The sequence below is a fragment of the Magallana gigas genome, chromosome 8, assembly GCF_963853765.1.
Source record: "Magallana gigas chromosome 8, xbMagGiga1.1, whole genome shotgun sequence".
In the NCBI taxonomy this organism is placed as follows: Eukaryota; Metazoa; Mollusca; class Bivalvia; order Ostreida; family Ostreidae; genus Magallana; species Magallana gigas.
This window is the reverse complement of record NC_088860.1, coordinates 28,961,022-28,981,762: the sequence shown is the minus strand read 5'-3', so window position 1 is coordinate 28,981,762 and position 20,741 is coordinate 28,961,022. Positions and strand designations below refer to the sequence as shown.

The window sequence follows — 20,741 nt, the reverse complement described above, 5'->3', positions numbered from 1 at the left end:
AACAGTTGAGTGACCCGGTAAAAATCCAGCTTGATACTTATAAAAAAGAAAATTATCATAAAAAAAGTTATATACACGTATAAAAATAATTGGTTCCATTATCTTAGAAACACAACTTAATAAGGAAACAGGTCTATAATTCGACATTTGTGATGAGTCGCCTTTCTTATATAAAGGTAAAACATTGGATATTTTCCAAGTGCTTGGAAATGTACAGTTTCTTAAAGAACGATTAAATAATATACACAGAGGCTTTGCTATTGTATACATAGTATTTTTAAGCATTTTATGACTTATGTTATCTGGCCCCACAGCTTTGTTTACTTGAATGATTGAAATAATATCTATCACATCTTGTTCAGAAATACATACATCACAAATAAAAGTGTTGCATTCAGAGTTGAATTCAGGTAATCTAGCGTCTTTGTCGTCTAAACATGAAATGGAGGAAAAATAATCATTCAGAACCTCAGCCTTTTCTGCATTGGTATAAGCTATGGATTGATTACCGGTTTTTTTAAGGCAAATTGCAATGGGGGAATTTCGGTATACATTTTAATATCAAAAACATTCTTCAATAATCTCCAGTATAATTTGGAATTATTTTTACTGGAATCTAAAATATTAATCTCTAAATTGTTATAATAATTGTCAATTGCATACTTTTTCATATTGGTAACTTTATTGCGTGATTTTTTAAAATTTTGCATATCTAAAGCGTTTATAGAATTTATTGCAATCTTCCTTAAACGGTTTCTTTGTCTAATCTCTTTCCGTAAGGCTGAGTCAAACCAGGGTTTATCTTTGGGTCTAATAGTTACAGTTTTTTCGGGAACAGAGTTCCTAATATGCGATAAAAATGTTTCTGAAAAATTGTTTGCAGCTTGATCTACATCATCGGCCCCCATTATTAATGTTTCCCAATTTGTGTGTGTAATAAGAAAATTAAGTTTATCAAAATCCGCATTTTTGTAAAGCCAAACTTTGCGCTTGTAAGCACTGTTGAAATTTAAATTACTTTTAACATAAATATATGTAGCTTTGTGGTCACTAATAGTATGATGCACATCTAAAACTCCAGAGTCGAAAAATGAAACGTCACGTGTTACTAGAATTGGGTCGATGAGTGTGCTCGTGTTTTGTGTGACTCTTGTCGGTTCGGTGATTGTGTTTTCTAAAAAGTGACTGGATAGTAAATCTTTGACAAAGTGAGTGTGTGGGATATCTAAAAAATCAACATTTAGATCTCCAACTACAATAATCTTGTCAGATTCATCATAAGCTTTTTCAATGGACCAAGACAAATTTCTCCAAAAGAAGTTATCGCAATTTGGAGGCCGATATGTACAACAGAGCAAAATATTGCAGGTAGGGTCACTTATTTCAACCCAAATGCATTCAATAGTTGTTGGTTCTAAATCAATGCGTCTTTTCACTCGTAGTGATCATGAGTTTGATATATATACAATAATACCCCCTCCAAAACAATTCCTGTCTTTGCGAAAAATTGTATTAAAACCATCAATAAATAAATTTCGGTCTGAAATGGAGGAGTTTAAGTGAGATTCCGTAAAACATAAGACATCAAAATCTGAGACTAAACTTAGTAAACTGTCTAATTTGTTTCTAATACTTCGAATATTAAGATGAAATATGTCTAAAGTATATTGTGTACCAGTGCAAGGCCCAGGGTTTGTCTCAATATCTCCTGATAGAAATAATAGCATGAAAATGACTTGAAAAAAATAATTAATAACTAAAGAGTGTTGCGCAAGACACATCAACAATGTTTTATACAAGTTTCCAAACCACAGTAAGTATTGAAGTAAACATTTGAAAAGTGCTCTTAATTGAAACAGATTAAGATAAAAACATTTTTTCACACACCGTACACAACAGTAAAATAGCCCAATCGCGGCTCGGTATTGTTCTATTGTGTCAACCGCCATTGAAAGACTAGTTGATTAACGTTATTGAAACTATGAGAGAGCACTGCGATTAAAAAGACAGGTGTGAATTCATACATGTACTGAACGACCATGACCTTCGTTGCGTAACATCAAGACAAAAGTTGAAGGTAAAAACACAGTAAGCAAACACTTGAAAAAGTGTATGCAAACAAATAAAGAATGCAAAGTGAAAAACTAGAAAGGAACAAATGAACAAAAACAAGAAAATGTAGAAAAAAAAGAATAAACATTATGGCATCAAGTACAATATAGGTCAAAAACCAAATTGATTGGTATTGGAGAAAAAATGGGAAAGTATAAATTTATAGGTTTACACAGTTATATTACTACTATATAACAAACAAAAATGTAGCTATGTAATTTAACCACAACTATTAGATTGGTTGTACATATAAATACAAATTATTTTCATACATCTGCACATACATGTATCTACTTTTGAAGACACGGTACTTAGAATAACACACGTAACTGATTGAACATTGTATTTAATTTATACTATACATTGCTCACATAGGTTTGTGGTTCAGAAGAGAGTACGGAATTTGCGTTTTAGCCTTGTTGTTCGTCACTCGGTAGCGGTGCGATTTTGTGCAGTTCACTGATGGATTTGATCAAATATTTTTGACCATTTTCGGACAGTTTAGTGAAAATTCTCCCGTCGTTGGTCCAGAAAGAGTGAACTTTACGCAAGCGTTTAGCAGCTGACAGTTCATGTATGATTCCTTGTCGGTATCTGGTGAGGTCCTCGGTCACAAAGATATCGGAATTTTTGAGTTTACTCTTTGCTTTGTACACTGCGTTCTTTGTTTTCCAATTTTGGAAACGACAAATAATTTGGATGCCCCCATGGTTGTTTCTGTTTCCAATGGGATGGGAACGAAAAATATCGTTTTCGGTTATTTGGATCCCCAGTTTTTCTCTGCAAATATCTTTAAAAATACTGTCCGTGCTGTTGTTGGAATTTGGTTGGGGACAGTTGTGAAATCGTAATGAAGTTCGTCTAGTATATTGTTCCAATTCATCCATTTATTCTTCGAGACCCCATATTTGTTGTTGAAGATCTGGATTTGATTTTTCAGCATTTTTAAGTTTGCCGTGTAGTGTGTCTATTTCGCGATTTTGTTTATCAATTGTTTCGGACTGACTTTTAATTGTATCGTTTAGTGACTGGAATGACCTCTCTACTGCACTTTTTAATGTTGGCATTGTAGCTTCAGCCAATACAGGGACGAGTTGGTTCACTAGGTTTTGGTTTTTGAATGCCCCAAATATTATGTCCGGTAGACTAAAAGTCTTCCCCTGGGCTTGGAAAAAGGGTGGCTGGTCTTGGGTTGACAAGTTGGGAGTATTAGGACTTCTGGGGTTGGACTGTCTCGACATGAGCACTTTTCACCGTGCAGTAAAGGATCACAAGTTTTGCAAAATTTTGCACAATCTCCGTTTAAATTACAAAAGTTCTTCTAAGAACACTAGTAGCAGTTACTCACAATGTCATTTTAATAATGGTAGCATATATAACACACACAGATCTACAAACCACCCAGATTTTCTCTCCCGATACAACTATGGACTGTCACCTGACGCCATATTGGAATATTAGCGTTTAATTGCGTTCTTAACCTATTCTTTAAAATTAAAATAAAAAGCTAAATCCATTGCTAGATACTTAGAGGAGCAGACAGGGGTAAAAAAATTTAAACTGAAATTGATGTTATAAATATAGCCTTTATTTAGCCTTTATTCTTTTTGTTGCAAGATTGAAAAAAAAATATTTTATTTCAAACCATTGAGTGCATCATATCTCAAAGGACGAGTGCACTTATGGGCCCCGGTAAAAAGTGAAAAAATGAAGATTCAAATTAAGCATATGTTTTTCCCTAGCATCACCTATTGATATCCATTCCATAAGAATTAACAAGTTTTAGCGCTGAATTTATTTATTGTATATAAAAAGCACGAAGCTTTACAACAGTAGTAGTGGTCAGCCGGCATTCGTGATTTTGTATAGTATAAATCGAGGACGGGCATTCATGTTTACTGTCAGCCTAACCGAGTACAAACTTGTGGAAAAGACAAAATACGCATTATACATTTAGAAAACTACTGTGAAAATACAAAGCCGGTTTGCACTACATTATGCTGGTACCTAAAAAATGAAAAACGCATGAAAATTTCAAGGTTTTTCCTATAGCAAGCGAAAGCTATTACCTGCGTGACCCATGTTTGAACCCACCCATGGAATAAATTATTTCAAAGAATCACGTGGGTTCTATCCAGGTAGACGTTTGTCAAATGTGCTCACTATAAAACATTGGCACGTTTTAAATCGCTTTCCATCAACTTTATATGGTCAGGAATGTTTGTTTGATCACTATGGTAATATGCAACTTCAAAGCTTTATTCGATTTTTTTTCAGACGTAAAATACTAGTAATGCATAAAGTATAATTCAGCAAACGCACCAATCGATCCACCAACAGAACAATGTTGATAAATAGACACAATTCAAGTAGGTTCGGTTCGATTTTTCCGGATTTAGATTATTTATAGGCATTTAAAAATCCTTAATTTTTTAAACAGTATGCTAATTTTGGTAAATATAAGCGTGCATATAAATCAGAAGTATCCATCAGTGCTTTACTATTACAAGAAAAAAGCAATTTGTTGATATTTTCTACATTAAAACGGCTTAAACGCACTTGTTCTTTTGTTCATTAGTCAAATTTTATTATGATTTTTAGCACTGTTCCCAAATGAGAATTTCAGAAAAAATATGTCATTAAAAAATGTGCAGGGCTCACCCACTTACTAGTATTCAACTTCCCCATTTCTGTTCATTGTTTACAAATTAACTACCAACCTGTCGTGGTATAAAAATGAATGAAAGTAAGAACAAAACGCTAGTGTATGTGTTTATTTGCATATTTTAAACCAAAGTTGTCAGATCCTAAGGAATTATAATTCGCTATGCGCAGACCTAAAAGGAGTGATTGTTACGAACATCTCAATATTACGTCATAATCACCTAAAACTCAATGAAAAATCGCTTATGACGCAATATATAGTCGTTCAATGTCATCAATACACACTTTAAAATTGCTTGCAGTGGGCGACCATGCTATTATTTTTAATGTATAGCAAACTCTATTAGTTCTTTGCTCTCATGTATCAACTTCGAAATGATGTACAAAGCCTTTTCCTTAGAGTTTGTGCAGTACTTTTCATGAACTATTGAAGAAATATAAGTACTTTGACATGCGCCCCCAGTAACAACAAATTCGATGACATGGTATTAATTAAAAATTATCATGTAAGTATCACATTTTAATTTTGATAGCAAATCTATATGAGTTCTGGTTCCTAAATGTATCTCTCTCTCTCTCTCTCTCTCTCTCTCTCTCTCTCTCTCTCTCTCGCTCTCTCTCTCTCTCTCTATATATATATATATATATATATATATATATATATATATATATATATATATCAGCTATCCCTTGACAATTACAGTATATTAATGGTTAGCTGCAGTTCAGACCAGGAGCTTCAGAACTGCAGCTAGTTGGTGGTGATAAGGTTTTTTAATTATGTGTTACCTGTTTCGTCGATCCATCGCCTACTTAGGAGAAAGAGTCTGCTGTAACTATCTGTAACTATCAAAATATGTTGGCCATGCATAGAGAAAAAAAATAAAATTTTATGACATAATTTTCTAAAGATAGGTTATTAATTGTGAAATATAAAATTAGCTTTTGATATTGTTCCTTTGTTGCTATGGAAACGGAGAACAAACTTACGCCCTATTGTCAATTTTTAAAAACGTGTATATAGGATGAAATGAAGTATTTTTAAAAATATATTTATACGTTTTTGAAAACTATCAAAACAGGTTTTTTTTTTCTATAAATTGAGTTGAAAATGAATAAATTGCTTAAATTATTTAAATTTCAAATTTATTAGATATCATAGCGAGCTCCATAGACAACGTGTACGAACGGAGGAAATTCGAGTTGAAATCTGCACATTGTTTTTGTGGACCCGCGTGAAAAAGTTCTACATATCCCAATAATCCTTTGCGGTGCATAGCAACATGGTGGAACAGGAAGCGTTTCTAAGGAAAATTCTTATAGCATTAAATGATTTATTTTTGACGTCATCGTGTTAAAAACTGCCGTCAGGTGAGCAGACAAATTGAATAACGCGCATTATTCAATTTGTCTGCTCACCTGCGTAACGCGCGTTATTCAATTTGTCTGCTCAACTGACGGCAGTTATTGACACGGGGACGGCAAAAATAAATCATGTAATGCTTATATTTACAATCCCTTATTAATGAAATAAATTAATTTTATCAAAATAAATCGGTATAAATTGCAGATCACAGAGGGAGTAAATTAGTAACAGCAAGAACAGTTGTTTTCTAAAACCACAACAAAAACACATGCAAATTCCATGCTTAATTTACTGTCATATTGATCCAATTGTAATATGCATACGTTAGATAGGTGACCAAGAATTATATTATAAAAATGTCTACAACGCATATAAAGCATACAAAACTTAACAAAATTAAAAACAAAATTGATGATATACAGAGGAAAATAATTCAAACTCAAATAACAACAAGAAATCATATTGACGCAAGCGTCAAATGGGCCGCAAAAAATATAATTGTTGTATGAATCATTGGTTGTTTACATAAAAACACACCACAAAGAAGAAAATTAGAGTTGGTTGTACTAATTTTTATGGTAAATTTTAATATACTTTCAGCAACTTGTTTTGAAGTTTAACATTTTACTATTATCATAAAGAATCTTTCGTTACTGTAAGCATTTCTAACGGAAATTGTATGATCATTGCCATAGTATGAAGTAATAGAGAACACATTGATTTGTACATTACTCTAATACAAAGTTCAACTCATCATTTTTCTCTTGAAAATTATGTATTTCAAACCATTTTGGTTTTTTTTTTGTTGCATTTTATTGAATGAAAACAAATGCATTAGTTTAATATATGATTTCAAGGGACCTCATAATAAAATTAAAATTGATTAGTTCAAATTTTTAAGTCAATTCAAATTTTAATTTCTGTCATATTCTTGCGTAAATAATTCATATAATGTCATTTCATGATATTTTCTACCACACTTTACATGGAAATATAATAAATACACACGCAAAGTCATTTTATTTGACACGGCACATAGAAATTCAAATATATCATTGATATAAAATTAAATGACATTCAGTGTCTTTAGTATTTCAGGTCTTTAGTATGTCCCGTATACCGATCCTGATGCATTGTTTTGAAAAGAATGAAGAACTCCGAAGTTTTCCGAATAGATTATAGTCTCGATAAAAACGCGCCAAATACCATAATCTACTAAGTATGACCAACTATTCATTTACGAGTAAAACCAAAAATATGTGATATTTTCTAAAAGGCATAAAACATATTTATACATGCAAATTTACTTTAAATTCATAAAAATAAGCATAGTATTAATTCTATTAAAAAAGAACTATCCCGCAGAAACGCAGTAACAATATTTAAATGTGTATCAAATAACGGACCGCCTTCCGGCGGCCCGTAACAAGGAACAAAATTAAAAATAAGACAGACAAGCAATTTATTGTTTACTTATTTTTATGATCATTATTTAAAAAAAAACATGATTGTATTTGCATAAAAAAATCACAGGGCTTTGAAGTTATTAAAATAATATTATAATGTATAATATGTTTTACGGTGCTGAGTGCAGCAAGATATGTTTTACGGTGGCGAGCGCAGCAAGAATTACACATACCTTAATTGCATCATTGTCAACCTAGTTTTATTTAGGCATCAACGAATGTCAAAGAATGTTTGAGAGAATATTGCTGTACAATAAGTATGCCAAAGGTACTAATTTTAATGGTTATGATACATACAGCGCAACCCCCTACCCCGAGAGAGAGAGAGAGAGAGAGAGAGAGAGAGAGAGAGAGAGAGAGAGAGAGAGAGAGAGAGAGAGCCCGGTCCCTGGTTGTGTAATTTCCCACTTTCAAATTTCATGGTTTGACTATAAGCAATATCTACATAAATTTTTTAACTGTTTATTTTTTTCATTTTTATTTATACTCTGTCCCGAGTTTTTGCTTCCACCACTTTTTGCTTGATATTTCAATAATAGTAAATAACTTTGTGCTCAAACTACGTTCATCCACTAATATGAAAAATGTCAAGATTATCTGTTTTGAAACATCCCCTCTACCGCTTCAGGCAAAAAAGTCTAGGGAGATTTTGCATTGCATAAGCCATAAATAAGCCCAGATGATAATGTTAAAAAATTGCGCGATCTATTCCGAGTGTATTCCGAATGGAGAAAAGATGTAAACATTTCCCATTACAAATCTCTGTAAAAAAATTGTTTTCGTTCCTGTGAACTTTTATGAGTGAAAAGGGATAACTGTTCAATGAAGGTATCTTGGATATATTCCTTTTCATCGATTTCAGTTGTATTTCTTTCACAGGTATGTGTATTTTTATTAAGATCATCAAAAATTGATGGAAGCAATAACTTGGGACAGACTATAGTTCAAAATGTCATATTGTGTAAACTTATTTCCTTCCTACTCATGTACTTATCTGTCTACTGTACATGCATGCACAATTAGCTTAAAAATGGATCGATATGACAGTAAAGTATGGCTCTTGCTAGTACCGAGCGCAGCGAGAGGCGGGCGAAGCCCGCCTCGCGAAGCGAGGATTAATGGTAACACGTATATATAAGAAAATCAGTGAAAAATGAAAGTTGAATCAGGGGTACTAAGGCAAAAAAAAATTTCTTCCGGCCCTGGGCGCCCCCATCTTGGCAGCCATTTTGTTTTTAAAAAGTTAGTTCGATCATTGATTGATCAGTACTTATCGATGTTTGTTGCCCCTAAACTCGATTAAATAAGTTCCAGTGTTTCAATAGAAGGTAATTCGTGCTTCAATCAAGAAACACGACATGTTCTATGTATGTCTTATCAAATTATCAGATGGAAAATTATTCTCGTTCAACCAGACGCTCGGCTGTCCCCGTAAATCTCTCTGCTCGTCGGAGATTTACGGAGACAGCCGAGCGTCTGGTAGTTGAACGAGACTAATGGAAAATAAAAACATTAAGGTCAAGGAACTGATCTTTTAGATACCGAATAAAGTATTTAATTTTATTACAGCGGCATTCATATGAATTAAATTGATAAACAATGAAAGAAGAAATTAAAAAAAAATCGGAATAACGTTACTCTCTTCGGCTATGTCCGAAGACAAAACTTGAACGTTTTACGTTTGAAATATGACGTCACAATGTAGACTGAGCACGCGACGTTTAGTTAAACTTTGGCTAATGATTTGAGTAGGCAACCACGCGGATCCTACTGTGTGCGTTTCAAATAAATTTTATTCTACAAAAATCAAACTGCACTGTGTTAAATCTGCGCTTGGTCCAACGGTCACACCGTTTACATATTATAGCGAGCGCAGCTCGCCGGCGCGCAGCGCCGGCGAGCGAAGCGAGCTCTAAGAACCAGAGGCAGGTATCGCAGTCTATACTGAAATAGCCAGTACATTCATTACAAATGTTTGATCCACCTCTAAATTTATCGCGGGAAATATAGCGCGAGTGCACTGTGACGTCATCCACGACTCTGTGACGTCATCCACGACTCTGTCCGTCTTTGTTTACGTTTCTCGACTCAATACGATGGTATGGAAGCATGTAACAAATCTTTTGAGTCTCGCCAAAGTATATGCGGTACTCAAAACGTGTCTTCAAACTTTAAGTCACCGTAAATTACGAGTTAAAAGTCGGCCATTTTTGACATAGCACCACGGGTGAAAACATTAGAGAGCATTATCATGGGACGCAGACAAAAAATTTTGTTTGATGAACTGTAGGTTTAGCTCGTTCTTTTTCCCGCGCACACTGGTTCTAAAAGCTCGCTTCGCTCGGCTCGCTATTAGTCTAGAGCGGGACAATTAGAATAACTGTTTGATAACTTCGGGTTCCTCGCGGTGGTAAAAGTTTTCGAGACAAAGCCAAAGTTTTTAGGTTGGGGAAAGTTTACGGGTTGCATTTAACAATGATGAGAGCTGTTCAGTTCCTTCTGCGCTCGCTCCAAGGGTCACAAAGTAAAATTCTTATTTTTAATTCCAAATTTTCTTATGCAGGGGTAATTTTGTTGTTTTAAATAAAAAAAAACCAAAAAAAATCGCAGCCATTTTAATAAAGTGTGACAATTATATAAATATGAAAGACCAATACATGTATGTGATTATTATAAAACATAATATGTTTTACGGTGTGACCGTTGGGGCGAGCGCAGAAGGAGCCACACATATGTCATCATTGTTAAATGCAACCCGTGGACTTAACCAAACCAAAAAAAAATTGGCTTTGTCTCGAAAACTTTTACCACCGCAAGGAACCGGAAGATATCAAACTTTTATTCCAATGGTCCCTTCCTAGGCTTATACACTTACACAAAAAAATACCACTGAGCATTAATAAAATGTTAAACAGACCTATTAAAATATTTTGATAAACACAAAGCCGGTTTTTTTTATTTTTTATCTCTACTTTACCTTTTAATAATGATCATTAAAATCAATAAATTGTGTGTCTGTGTTATTTCTCATTTTGTTCCTTGTTGTTACCGGTGTTTTAATTATTTTCCTGTGTGACATCAATTTTGTTTTTAATCTTTTTAATTTTTGTACGCTATATAAGCGTTGTAGACATATGTGCCCTCCCCCTCTTTTTAGTGTGTGATCTCCAATATTATTGAAAGGTTTGACCACATATGCAACTATAACAAATACATGTAGATATTTTTACAGTTTAATTTTTTTCTTTTATTTATTCATTACAAAATGACGTGGCTACACGTAGATCTAATAACGATTAGACTTTTCTTTTTTAATAATTTTTGTCACCTACCTAACGTATACAATGATTAGATCAATATGACAATAAATTTAGCATGGAACTTGCATGTGTATTTACTAAGCAAAAAAAAAAATCATCAAAACAAAACTAATCAGCCAAAGAGTCACCGTTAATAGCGAGCGCAGTATCAGTATTAACGGTGACTCCCTATATACTGAGTACTTCCTACACGTTACATTCAGTACATATGCTTGATCCACCTCTTAATGTATCGCAGGGATATAAAACGCGAGATCACTGTGACGTCATAGTTAACTTTTTGCACTCGACAGTTTTCGTAAACTGTCGGACAAATTCGGGGAAGGAAATGACGTCATAGGTACAGTTTTTTACGTAAGCATATGTGTTGTTTACTTTAATGGTTTTAAACGGATTTTTTATTGTTAAATGAAAATGATGTATGCGATTTACAGGTAAGAATTTTCCTTAGAAACGCTTCCTGTTCCGCCATGTTGCTATGCACTGCAAAGGATCACTGGGATAGTAGAACGTTTTCACGCGGGTCCACAAAATTTTCTTTGAACAATGTGCAGATTTCAACTCGAATTTCCTCCGTTCGTACACGTTGTCTATGGAGCTCGCTACGCGAGCGGCGCTTCGCGCCGCCTCGCTGCGCTCGCTATAAATTAATAATTGAGGCGCAAATAAAAGACGTAACAAATATACAGACCTAAATATTCATAATATTCAATATTTGAAGCATTTTTTGATACTCAGTTACTCCCCCTTGATAAACTCTCTAGTGTCTGGAGGTGCAAATTGTAGTTGTAAACAGTTGACATGCATGTTCTGTCGTCTGTTGCGGTAATTTTTATTTACAGTTACACATTCTTGAACTCATTCTTAATAATCCTAGGTGTACCTCTGTTGCAAACATATTATACATATAATATGTTTTACCAGAGGCATACATGTTATTTATGTCTCTGCTCTCTGTCTCTCTCTCTCTCTCTCTCTGTCTCTCTGTCTCTGTCTGTCTGTCTCTCTCTCTCTCTCTCTCTCTCTCTCGATCTCTCGATCGGGGTAGGGGGTTGCGCTGTATGTATCATAACCATTAAAATTAGTACCTTTGGCATACTTATTGTACAGCAATATTCTCTCAAACATTCTTTGACATTCGTTGATGCCTAAATAAAACTAGGTTGACAATGATGCAATTAAGGTATGTGTAATTCTTGCTGCGCTCGCCACCGTAAAACATATCTTGCTGCACTCAGCACCGTAAAACATATTATACGCGAGGTATCCCGAGTACTTCCGAATGGAGAAAAGATGTAAACATTTCTCATTATAAATCTCTGTAAGAATTTTGTTTTCGTTCCTGTAAACTTTTTTAAGTTGAAATGGATTATTTTATTTTGTCAATGAAGATATCTTAAATATTTTCCATTTCATCGATTTCAGCTGTATTACTTTTACAGGTATGTGTATTTTTATTGAAAATCATCAAAAAGTGTTGAAAGCAATAACTTGGGACAGACTTTGGAAAGAATTACACAAACCTTGCATCATTGTCATGTTATTTATCAGCTATAAAAAGAATTTGAGAGAGAGAGAGAGAGAGAGAGAGAATTATAAGATTTTTAAGTTTAAAAAAATTCTTACAAAATACATAGATTTGCTTCCACCTTAAACCGTTCTTTACTTTTGGGGAGAATTGATCAGTTTGTCAAAACGTAATTTGTGTTTGATTTGGTCGAAACTGTTAACGATAAATACAATATATTTATTTTGGTACCTTGTTATTACATGTATTTGAATTTTATCTTTTTCTTCCTAGTTCATTTTTTTATTCGTTTATTCATGTTTATTCTAATTACATACGTTGTATCCGTGCCCCGGTCTCTGTTTCTAGGTGTGTAATTTCCCATTTTCCAAGTTAATGGTTTGACAATATGCAATATCTCTATAAATTTTTAAAACTGTTTATTTTTTCTCTTTGTTCTTTTTTATTTAGTTCAAAAGGACCTTATATTTACTGAACATATACATGCAAAATTGGCTTAAAATTGGATCGAATGACAGTAAGTATGGCTCTTGTTAGTATATATTTTATCTCTCTATCAAAACCAAAACAAAAAACAAAGCAAAAACATCATCTGAAGCAGGCAATCTAATTAAAATTAGACGTTCTGAATCCGCTACCGTGTGAGAAGCGGTAGCGGATTCAGAACGTCTAATTTTAATTAGATTGCTGAGGCAGGTATCGCTAGTACACGCATTACAGATGTTTGATCCACCTCGATCTAGTTTATCGCGGGAAATATAGCGCAAGAGCAATGTGACGTCATCCTTGACCCTTTTAGCTCACCTGGCCACTGAGTTGAAAGCTAAAGTGAGTTATTCTGATTTCATTTTGTTCGTCGTCCGTCTGTCCATTTGTAAACTTTTTACATTTTGAACTTCTTCTCTAAAACCGCTGGGCCAATTTCAACCAAATTTGGAACAAAGCACCCTAATGCCCGGTAATGGTAAGGCGAATAGGCGGAGAAAACCTCGAAACTGTAGAAAAGGGGGGTGCATTTTTTAAAATCTTCTTCTAAAGAACTACTGAGGCAAATTCAACGCTATTTAAGATAAATAATCCTTATGGAAAGGAAAATATAAATTGTAAAAATTAAGGGCCAATCTTTTTCCGAATTTGAGTTATTACGAAAAAAATAATTGGAAGGGGTGGGCTTCGATCAGTTTATAATTTCGGGTTCGGTGTTCCATACCTCAAAATCCTCTTTGAAGTGGCCATTTTGAACGTATGAGAAATGGGTCAATCTGACAAAGATGAATTTGGTTGTTGAACAGTTTGCGTGCGAAAGGAATATTTGAAACATGCAAGATACATTAAAGCCGATTTTATGAAGTAAATTAAAATTAAATATTCCAATGCGTTGACGGTGGTTTTAGCTTGTTTTGATTTTCGTTTCGTTTTCATGAATTACGGTTTGTAACAGTTTTTTTAAATAGAATATATAGAGTAAACCTTTAAAGATCCAATCAGCTAGGAAAATTGAAACTTGTGTGGAAGCATCCTTATGTAGTGTAGATACAAATTTTCGAAAATCATTACCCTTGGGGTAGAGTGGAGCTACAATTGGGGGAGGGGGTGGGTCAAACTGTTAAAAAAGGAATATATAGTGTAAATCTTTTTAAAATCTTCCTCTCAGAAACTAATCAGCCAGGAAATTTTAACTTGTGTGGAAGCATCCTCAGGTAAGGTAGATTCAAGTTTGTACAAATTATGATCCCCAGAGGTAGGATGGGGTCAGAACTTTGGGGGGGGGGGGGAGGGGGCAAAAATTTACATAAGAATTTTTTAAGATATCTTTTTTCTAAAAACCACTTGCCTAGAAAAGCTGTAACTTTACTTTCAAATCAAAATCTTGAGGATTAGGTTCGGGGCATATTGGGATTACACTTTTATATAGGAAAATATCTTAATTTTTCACAAAAAATGAAATGTTATGATATATGGATTGACTTTAGGTGGAATAGTGGAATAACAGATCCTCACAAAATGGCTGACAGCTGATCGAATTACATTTCGTTTTATTAAAAAGCATATAACTTACTTTAAAGCCGAGTGGAGAAAGTGTCGCATTTGTGATCCACGCATCCCGAGTTCGAATCCTGCAGGAGCTTTTGTTGTTACTTACTAGAATAATTATTTTAGATATTCATTTTTTATCCCCAAACTGCAAATTGTTCGCTTATTTGGCGTTTGTACAATTTATTTATCATAATATCTTTCATTATCAATAAATTTCCTGTAAATTTGAGTGACTTTTTCCAGTTGTGTTATTCCACTTTAAATGCAACAATTCTGACATATCGCTGATTCTTTCAAATTGTTTAAACTTTAGCCCTTGGACGATTCTTGGGCCACACAAGGGGTTCAGAGTTCGATGTAGGTTTATATCCCATATATAAACATTTTTTAAGGATCTTTTTAAGTACTGCAATGCTTAACAGGTCATATGACTATAAAATCATCTTGTTACAAAAGGGATTTGATTATGAACATAAAAGTATCCAGGGTAAAAAAAATGGACTTTTATTTATAGAGGATTTACATGTATTGTACTAAATTGTCCTGATAGTTTGTATTATGACAGTGTTAAGCTGATTTTATCATATCTGTTGTTGCTAAGGTGAGCGATATGGCCCATGGGCCTCTTGTTACTGGATAAATTCAGTGCTGGTAAAGTAACAGGAAGGAAAGAAGATCCATTAAAGGTGGCAGAGGAAATGAGATAAGAACAGAGAAATGAACAGAATCGATTCAGAAAGTCTGGGTTCCTAACAAGCGAGCAAATTTCCAGTTTCTTTTTCAGAATTACAATTAAGGAGAAAAATTGGACAGAGACGATGTATTGGCAGCGACGGAAAAGGAAAGATTATTTCTGTTCAAAAATGATATCTTGAAAGACCTTTCATAATATTCATGTCTTTTAATCAAATGGTAAACAGCTATATTAAAAGTTCATCAAAAATATGAAATTGGTTGCTACAGTATGATCAAATCTCCCAAGATGCTTTCACAGAAGATATAATCACATAATGTACCAAAGCTGCGGTAAATTTCTTTTGATTTTAACTGTGGGTATCTGTACAGTAGGCGTGGTAAAACTTCACTAATAAAACCATGACGCAACACATCATTTGCATATTTTTTTTCATTGCAAATTGACATCAATTTTATCCAACAAAAAATGACAAACAAATCTAGTGCGTGTTTCGCCTATCAGGCTGTATGGGTAACGCAGCACAGTTAAGGTAGCTCGCGGGTTTACCTGCTTGTGAGAAAACCTACCTTGAAAATTTGTCCACGTGATCCATAGGTTTTATAGTTTTATTTCTAAAATTTATTTAAGATTCGTCTGCGTGGTAATAATGTTATCGTGTTTCAAATACAGTGTCATTAATAAAATCAAGCAACGCCATTTCAATGAAATATATAGTAAAATGCACATTTCAACCGAGAAACGCATTACAAAACTATGCTCCAAACTTTTAAACGATTCAGACGAAATTAATCATACTCAACACAAAAACAGAGGAGATAATTATGAATCAATTCATAAAAAAATATCAGTATGTGTTCTCGGCCAATTTTTGTCAAAAAAACTTTAAAGATTGAAAAGATTTCTCAAAACCTTATATTTTCATTACGACGTTAGCCTGACGTCATCATTTCCTTACTTTTTAGAACACCAAAATTGAAATGCATTTATTGACAAGACTAACTGTTTAACACATTTTAGAACATGTAAATGCTTATTAGACATTATTGTGAATGTTATCAAATGCAATTAATGTAAGGCTGTAGAGATACAGAAAATTGCTAATTTTGTTTTTATGAAACTCTGAGTCAATCAATGCAAAAATAAAATGCCAGGCAACTACTGACATTATAAGTAAGTAATCGAATAAAACAGTTATCTCAAGCCAAAAGAAATTTAAGAATTTAATCGGTAGTACAAACTAGACACGATCTCGTTGCGAGCAACGAGGAGGTCTTCCGTCCGCTGAAGACGGAAGACCCTAATAATAAAAGACTGTTTTTGTCTAAATCTTACTTAAAGAGTGTTTTTCAACTTGTACTACAGTCCAACACCTCTTTATGTTGAATATTTTAGCTAGAAAATTAGATAAAAAGGAGAGAAAGAAATAGAGAGAAAGAACAAATCTTGGCTCCGGCGAGATTAGAACTCACAGACTTTGCAGGTGTCTCAAAACATGGCTGACGCGAAATAATTCCCGAATTTGTCTTTGAATTTTGGGAGTTTCCGCCCGGGAGAGGAGCTGAGTTTTTGTATGAGATGAAAAACAACGTGTAAGATGTCTGACTATTCAGGTTTGGTAACAGTGCGAGGTCATTTGAAATATTGATGCGTGTTTGTGTCTGGAGTGGGGGGGGGGGTGTGAAAAGACCCGAGCTTGATTTTCGTCGTAAATAAATCGAAAATAGAATTTTGAGGTGTGGATCTCGGATTCGGTTAACAACAAATAGGGGAAGTCCTAAGACAATGACTGATGCATTTTACCCATGTATTTCAGTGTTGAGAATGTTTTTTCGTTTCGTTTACTATTATGTTTGACTGTTTTATTTCAGCAGGATTGATAAAATCTTTATAAATGTAGAAATAACGAAATCAGTAACACGTAAATTTATTCGGTAAAAATTTGATGACAGTAATTTCCACAGTTCCAACATTCATAAGTAGTTCACACGCTATCGTAGATACAGACTAAACGGAAAACAAGAAATATACATGCAACAGAAATATTACGCGGCTGCTTACATCCCTTGTACTGTGTAAATCTTAAGTCCCCGTACAGGCTATACTCGCCGTTTGATCTCAGGAATTTCTTCTTAATTGTTCAATCCGCTGCATATTTCACAGACAATAAGAATGGGGTCCGAGGTACATTTACACAAAATTTCATTAGGATTGAATAAGGGGCTCGGGAGTTAGAATTTTTTTCTACAGTACATGTCAAGCACGCAAATGCAATCGAAACTCGAATGCCCCAAAATTCATATCTCTCTTAAAAATGAACGAATAGGTCTGGTCATTAGTACAGTAATCTAGACTTGAACTAGGTTGAAAATAAAGGTTCAAGATGAAAAATCCAGTAAAATCAGGCCAGAACAACTAAATGATTTTGTGAATAGGAAGGGGCGGGGGGGGGGGGGGGGGGATGGTCGGTGCGTGTACTGTGTAAATTTATTTTCCAGGTATAGGTAATAAGCGCCGTTTAATTTCAGGAATTTTGTCCTAATTGTTCAATCCGCTGCATATATCACAGACAATAAGAATGGGGTCCGAGGTTCATTTTCACATATTTTCATTAGGATTGAGTGAAGGGCTTGGGAGTTAGAATTTTTTTTATAGTACATGTCAAACACGACAATTGAAACTCAAATGCCAAAAACTTCATAACTCTGTTATTAATGAACGAATTGGTCTGGTAATTAGTACAGTAATCTAGAATGGTAATTAGTTAAAATTAAAGGCCCAGGATCAAAGATCAAGTAAAATCGGGCCAGAAAAACTAAATGATTTTATGAATTGGGAGGGGGGGGGGGGGGGGTCGGTCGTTTACTGCTATATTAAACGTAGAATATTAAATTCTAAATATCACATATTACACAATTTCTAAATAAAATACATATGTTAGAACAATATATAAGCGTTGTTTGAAAGATGTAACCATTGATTTTTTACATCTATTTATTCTTAGGCTCAAACACTCATAAACGGGTGGTCAGTTTTTATACCTTGTCGCAGTCACCCGTTCGTTTGTATAGTTACGTGTATAAACTTCGGAGACTTTTCTTAATCCCGACAGGCAACAGATTTGTATCAGTATGTAGACATGCACAAAAAAGGAAAAAGTACACCATCTTTAATAAAAATGACTTTTTAGCGTTGACTTCCAATCAGTAAGAAGACAATCATTTAACAATGAATTTCAAATTATTTGAATCCGAAGACATTATCCCGTAACTTGATATAAAATATGTATAATTTTTGGACGCCAATGTACATTTAGCTTCTATCCAATTTACTCCACGTTACCTGTACTAGTTCTTATTCAAATGCTAAAACATTTGTACTTGAGAGAGAGAGAGAGAGAGAGAGAGAGAGAGAGAGAGAGAGAGAGAGAGAGAGATTACATAGCGTTTTATAATGTTCAGGAAATCAATATTTAAGCAACCTTTGTCAATAAACGCATGTATACATGCATGTGTGTATCTATATATGGGATTAAATACTAAGCAGTCCTCCTTTTTAAGCCGAGTAGAATACCGTGGGTGCATTGCTAAATGTTGTGTGCATACAGTCATTGAGATGGCGGCATTTCTTTGATGCCGGCAAAGCGACCCAGCGAACTCTAATGCGATCGAACTGCAGGGGCACCGGCGGCATGCCTTTGATGTCGGCGATGCGACGAGCGTCGTAATTTAGAGAGCTGCTGACAGAAAAGAGCTCTATATTTGTACTAAAAGAAGCCGCTATTTTTTTTTTATTTATGACAAAAATAAAACGGAAAACATTCAAATCAATCATTTTAAAGATAAAATCATTAATCAAAACACAAATGAGAGAGAAAAAAGATTCGGCACTCAGGGACTGAACCCGGGTCGCCTGGGCACAAGTCCACCACTCTAACGACTGAGCTACGCGGACCCTCGCTTCAGAACTTTGGAGTCCAAAATCTCAAGAATGCGTTGATTGATTTTAAAACGAATTTCATATTCTGAAGTTTTGAGAGCGTCTCTATCGAATGAAAAAATAAAAAAAATTCAAATCCAAAAAATTAAAAAATTAAGGTTTTTCATTTCCTTCCGGTGACAACCGGAAGTGACGGTGGACGTTCGGATATGCGAAGGGCACTGCGGCCGTTCACTCTCTACCTTCTGTGAAAATTTGAAAGTCCTATCTTGAATACTTTTTGAGAAAAATTGTGAACAAGCAAAAACATAAAATCTTTAATATCTCGGTACCGGAAGTGACGACCAAAAAAATCTCGTGTAATTTTCTTACAAATTTTGTCATAAATAAGATCTGAAAGTTTCACGAAAATTGGCTGAAGCGTTTTTGAGAAAACGTGACAGAAAAAAAAAATAATAATAATAACTAGACACGATCTCGTTGCGAGCAACGAGGAGGTCTCCGTCCGCTGAAGACGGAAGACCCTAATATTAAAAGACTGTTTTTGTCTAAATCTTACTTAAAGAGTGTTTTTCAACTTGTACTACAGTCCAACACCTCTTTATGTTGAATATTTTAGCTAGAAAATTAGATAAAAAGGAGAGAAAGAAATAGAGAACACACAGACTTTGCAGGTGTCTCAAAACATGGCTGACGCGAAATTATTCCCGAATTTGTCTTTGAATTTTGGGAAAATAAAGGTTCAAGATGAAAAATCCAGTAAAATCAGGCCAGAAAAACTAAATGATTTTGTGAATAGGAAGGGGCGGGGGGGGGTATGGTCGGTGCGTGTACTGTGTAAATTTATTTTCCAGGTATAGGCAATAAGCGCCGTTTAATTTCAGGAATTTTGTCCTAATTGTTAAATCCGCTGCATATATCACAGACAATAAGAATGGGGTCCGAGGTTCATTTTCACAAATTTTCATTAGGATTGAGTGAAGGGCTTGGGAGTTAGAATTTTTTTTATTGTACATGTCAAACACGACAATTGAAACTCAAATGCCAAAAACTTCATAACTCTGTTATTAATGAACGAATTGGTCTGGTAATTAGTACAGTAATCTAGAATGGTAATTAGTTAAAATTAAAGGCCCAGGATCAAAGATCAAGTAAAATCGGGCCAGAAAACTAAATGATTTTATGAATTGGGAGGGGGGGGGGGGTCGGTCGTTTACTGCTATATTAAACGTAGAATATTAAATTCTAAATATCACATATTACACAATTTCTAAATAAAATACATATGTTAGAACAATATATAAGCGTTGTTTGAAAGATGTAACCATTGATTTTTTACATCTATTTATTCTTAGGCTCAAACACTCATAAACGGATGGTCAGTTTTTATACCTTGTCGCAGTCACCTGTTCGTTTGTATAGTTACGTGTATAAACTTCGGAGACTTTTCTTAATCCCGACAGGCAACAGATTTGTATCAGTATGTAGACATGCACAAAAAAAGGAAAAAGTACACCATCTTTAATAAAAATGACTTTTTAGCGTTGACTTCCAATCAGTAAGAAGACAATCATTTAACAATGAATTTCAAATTATTTGAATCCGAAGACATTAT

General features: G+C 34.3%; 1 long non-coding RNA gene across 1 annotated transcript; it reads left to right on the top strand.

The window, feature by feature from the left end:
* The first annotated feature begins 976 nt into the window (after window positions 1–976).
* On the top strand, window positions 977–15,599 carry LOC136270893 (uncharacterized). Its single transcript, XR_010708765.1, has 3 exons — window positions 977–1,368; window positions 12,907–12,973; window positions 15,278–15,599. It is a non-coding gene; the product is annotated as an uncharacterized lncRNA (long non-coding RNA).
* Window positions 15,600–20,741: the final 5,142 nt, after the last annotated feature.